Below are 5,271 nucleotides of genomic sequence, written 5' to 3'. Positions count from 1 at the left end.
GTACTAAGGTGAAAACCAGTAAGACTAATGTTAATAAAAATCTGCACTTGTGAATCTTTTAGGTTTTATACCCAATCTCCGATAATCATGATAAGCACGGCTCTGACCTTCATACCATAACAGTGCTGAAGTTACACAGCTCACACTTCCCATCACTTGTTCCTAGCCACATTGTAACAGTGCTAACAAAAAGATGGCCTAAAAAAATTGATAATATTTTAACAATTGTAAATATCTTGTCTATAAAAAAGAGACATCAGAAATGTAATCCCCATTAGTCTGTCAGTACAGAAATCAAACAGATTTATTTATTAAGAGACTGGTAAATGAAATGTCATCTTATTCAGGTCAACGTTTGTGATAAAACCCGTAAAACATCTACACCAAAACACAAAGCAACAGTTGAAAATGAAAGTTCTTTAACGAGGAGTCAAGAAGGCACAATAACACAATGCAAGTTTTTGATTGTATCCGCAATTTTGGACAACCAAGAATAACATGGCACTGAGTTGTGTATCAACACATGAGTGGCTTCACATAACATGCACCTCTAGTTGTCCTTTCATAGCACCTTAGCAGCAGTACAGAAAAATGGCCCATATAAATCAACATGAAAAACTTTTGAAACATCCCCAAAATTAGTTCAAAACAAAAAACAAACAAAAGAAATGATTTCAGTATATACCTAAAAAGACACCAAATGTGTTTTCTAAAAAAAAAGGATTAAAGCAGAATAAGAATCAAAATACAAATATACAGTACTAACATCCAAAAGCAACACCCACACCCACACATCATGTCACAAAGAAAAGCTGAGAATAACTCTATAACATCAACAAAAATAAAAATAAAACAGTGTTTGAAAAGCCAGAGTAATATCCAAGTGATTCAAAATGTGAATGTTCTCAAAGAATTTCCTTGCCAAGTCATTCCTTTCTTTTACATTAAAGTTTGTATGTGTTGCAAACTAAGAAGCTATCCATTGTTATGTGGTTATGGTAGCCAGTTCAGAAAAGGAATAGTAAGAGACAAAAAGGAATAAGAGATTAATTCAAGATTTTTTAAAGGTGGATTCAAAAATGCATGCATCACAAAGCTAGAAAGACAACTAGAAACATGTCAAAAAAAAAGCTTTGATAATCCAAGGTCAAAAATATCAAAAACCACAAAAATGAAATCTGTTACTGTAAAATCCTGGATGCCCATCGATGTGAGACACCATCTTAGCCTGCATGTGCTAATGTCAATGACACCTGATCACATGCTTTGCAAGGTCCGTCATTGCCATCAACAAAATGGCCACAGCTATGAACAAACTCCTCATCAAACAGTGGTGCCCAATCAAAACAATAAACAATATGTTGTTGTGTAATTATGGCAATGAATGATACAACACAATACAATACAATTTATTTTTGTATAGCCAAAAATCACACAAGAAGTGCCTCTTGACAGCCCCCCAGCCTTGACTCTCTAAGAAGACAAGGAAAAGCTCCCAAAAAAAACCCTTGTAGGGAAAAAATGGAAGAAACCTTGGGAAAGGCAGTTCAAAGAGAGACCCCTTTTCAGGTAGGTTGGGCGTGCAGTGGGTGTCAAAAAGAAGGGGGTCAATACAATACAATACAATACACAGAACAGAACACAAGTAATCCTCAATATAATATAAAAATAAAAATATTACAAGTATGGAGTAGAATGTAACAGTAGATGATATCACATAATATGATTTGGATTTGTTTTAGACTCCTGGAGACCTCTGCCATCAAGCTGCCTCCCCCAATTGGCCATTCGACAGCTGAGACAGCTCTGGGCCCTTCAAGGATGACTTTACCTTATGAAGACAAAGCAACTTGGCAGATGGGCCATGGCACCAAGTGCCACATTTAAGTACCAAGAAGCGAAACAGAATAGGTGAGGGTTAATAACAAATTATAATTATCATGTTACTCATGTTTTAGTGTTAATGACTAACAACAGAGATGCAGTCTGTACAGTTAATCAGCAGCTCTAGTCAGGATATGCTAAACTGAAGAAGTGAGTCTTCAGTCTGGGATTTGAAAGCTGAGACCGAAGGGGCATCTCTTATAGTCCCAGGAAGTGATACCTGATACAGTGATACTAAATGATTTCACCCTTCACCTTAAAAATGGGTTACACTGTTCCTCAACTCATCTTCAGTTCATAGATTATTGTGATGAAGTGGCAGCACAGAAGCAGCCCAGAGTAGCCTCTCCGTACCCAAAACGGTGCTATCTCATACTATTTTCTCTCGTAGCTTGACCCTGTGCAGTAAATGCACATTGGAACAACCAGTGTTCGTGTCTGCTATCACCAGACACCTTTGCTGTACAGAAGTCATCCAAAATTCGGCCCAATGGACAATCTATTGGAGTAACTGCACAACCTCGGACTGAAGGGGCACATGTAAGTAGTGTTCGAGGATGCAGAAGAGAGGAAAGTGGGCTGGAGTCTGTGCGAGGCTAATAGCAAGCTGTAGCCAGCGGGCTGTCTCGTCCATTCTACTCTCAAATGTTTGCTCTCTGGACAATAAACTGGATTGAATCCAACTTCAGCAGTCTACCCAGTGTGAGTTTAGAGACTGTTGAATCTTTGTTTTCACAGAGATGTGGCTTCACAAAAGCATCCCAGACACCGCGGTTCAGCTAGGCAGACAAGATGTGTTTCACACGACAGAAATTAAACTCAGTGCAGTAAAGCTTGCACTGGTGGCGTGTGTGTTTACATCAACATGGAATGTGCAAGAACTCTTTGTCAGTGTCCTTAACTACTGCTCACCACTGGTGGAGTTTGTGACTGTTAGATGCAGACCTTTTTACTTACCACGGGAACTTATTACTGTGTTTGGAGATGGGAGTTTACATTCCCCCCAGTGCAAACGTTAAGGAAGCAATCTGTGAGCTACACAGCGCTATTAATGAATTACAAAATGCTCACCCAGATGGACTGTTTATTGTCTCTAGACGTTTTAACCATGCAAATCTCAAGTCAGTCCTCCCTAAATTCCATCAGTATGTGGACTTTGCAATGACAGGGCGAAGATGCTTGATCTTGTTTACACAAACATTCCTGGCATGTATTGGGTGGAGTCCCACCCTCACCTGGGCTACTCAGACCACTCTCTGTTATGCTAATTCCTTGGTTCTGAAACAGGTGAAAACCTGTCCAGCAGGAGCCATCTCAGCTCTTCAAGACTGTTTTGAGCACACTAACTGGGACACATTCATGGAGGCTGCAACCAACAGCAACTGCACTAATTTGGAGGTGTATACAGCATCAGTGACCAGCTACATCAGCAAGTGCATGGATGACATCACTGTCTCCAAGTTCATCACCGCACTCCCCAATCAGAAGCCATGGATTATAGCTGACGTGTGTGTACGCTATGGGCCCGGAACACCCCTTGATAAGCTGATAAGCCAGCCCTGAGAACAACGAGGGACAAACTATCCCGAGCCATCAGAGCAGCAAACCGCCAAGAGAATTTGCATCACTTCCAAGACAGTGGTGATGCACAGTGCATGTGGCAGTGCATCCAGGCTATCAATACTACAGGATAACACAACTGGCCTGTGACGGTGATGCTTCACTTCCATATGTGCTGAATAACTTCAACCAATGGTTTGAGGTGCAGGCAATGTGGCAGCAAGGAAGACCAACTCTCCTCCCAATGATCAAGTACTGTATCTGACCACAACCGATGTGAGGAAAACTCTGTGCAGAGTTAACCCACAAAAGGCTGCTGGACCAGACAATGTCTGTGGCAGGTAGCTCAGAGAATATACAGACCAGTTGGTGGATGTTCTCACTGACATCTTCAACATTTCTTTGAGCAATACCACTGTTGCAATGTGCTTCAAGACTACTACCATCATTCCTGTGCTGAAGAAGTCGTCAGTGTCCTGCCTCAACGACTATCATCCTGTTACACTCACACCCATCATCATGAGGTTTTTCAAGAGGCGCATCATGAATCACATCAAGACCCTGCTACCCCCTTCACTGGACCCCCTGCAGTTTGCATATTGCTGAAACCATTCAATGGATGATGCCATAGCCACCAGCCTCCATTTGACCCTGTCTCACCTGGGCAAGAAGGACACATACATGTGAATGTTGTTCATAGACTTCAGTTCAGCATTCAACACACTCATTCCTCAGCATCTGATTAGAAAGCTAAGCCTGCTGGACCTGAACACCTCCATCTGTAACTGGATCCAAGACTTCCTGACTGAGAGACCTCAGCATCTCCACAGAGCTTTGTGCTTAGTCTACTGCTGTTCACTTTACTATCACTTTACTAATTCATGACTGTGCAGCAATGGATAATTCAAACCATATCATCAAGTTTGCTGACGACATGACTGTGGGACTATGGTGGGCTTCATCAGCAAGAATGAGTCAGTATAAAAAGAGGAGGTGAAGAGGTTAATGGGCTGGTGCAAAGCCAACAAGCTGTCTCTGAACTTAGAAAAAACAAAGGAGATGGTTGTTGACTTCGGAAGATCTAGAAGAAACAACTCTCCACTGTATATCGACGGCTAAAGCTTGGAGCATCAAACTCCTTGGTTCAGAGAACATCTCCTGGTCCTTCAACACCAGATCCATAGACAAGAAAAACTAGCAGCATCTTTACTTCCTGCGAAGTCTGAGGAAAGATATGTCTCTATATTTATTATATTTATTATCATACTATTACTTTCCTCCTATTTCCAATGTCATGTTTACATCTGTTCCTTCTATTAACATATTGTCATATTTTGGCATAACCTGATAATTTTTTGTACCTATAAATATCATAAATGTGCACTGGTCGGCGCTGCACTGTCTTTGTTTATACTACTGTCTGTCTTGCATTGTCCTGCAATGCTTGCACATGCATGCACACATGCACTTTATGTTAAAATGTGTCGTTTTTCTGTAGTCCTGTGTTCTATGTGCATAGCACTGTAGTCTCGGAGGAGCGCTTCGTTTCACTGTGCCTTGTACTAATTGCATATAGTTGAAATGACAGTAAAAAACAACCACTACTACTACTATATTAGATTCCACAACACATCGATTCGCTCTTCTCCTAATCTGTTTGACATGTCACAAATACAGTAATCTCATTCGTGCGCTTTTTTGAGGGTTTGCTTCACGCAAAAGATTTATCATTCTCAGACACGAGTCATCCCGTTCACGATCCTGTGTACTATAAAAGTCGCGTGATCATTACTTTGCGGAGATGGAGCTGATGTGCAGGAAACAAAC

This window comes from Polypterus senegalus, chromosome 3 (assembly GCF_016835505.1).
Source record: "Polypterus senegalus isolate Bchr_013 chromosome 3, ASM1683550v1, whole genome shotgun sequence".
NCBI lineage: Eukaryota > Metazoa > Chordata > Cladistia > Polypteriformes > Polypteridae > Polypterus > Polypterus senegalus.
Note: the sequence above shows the minus strand (reverse complement) of the source record.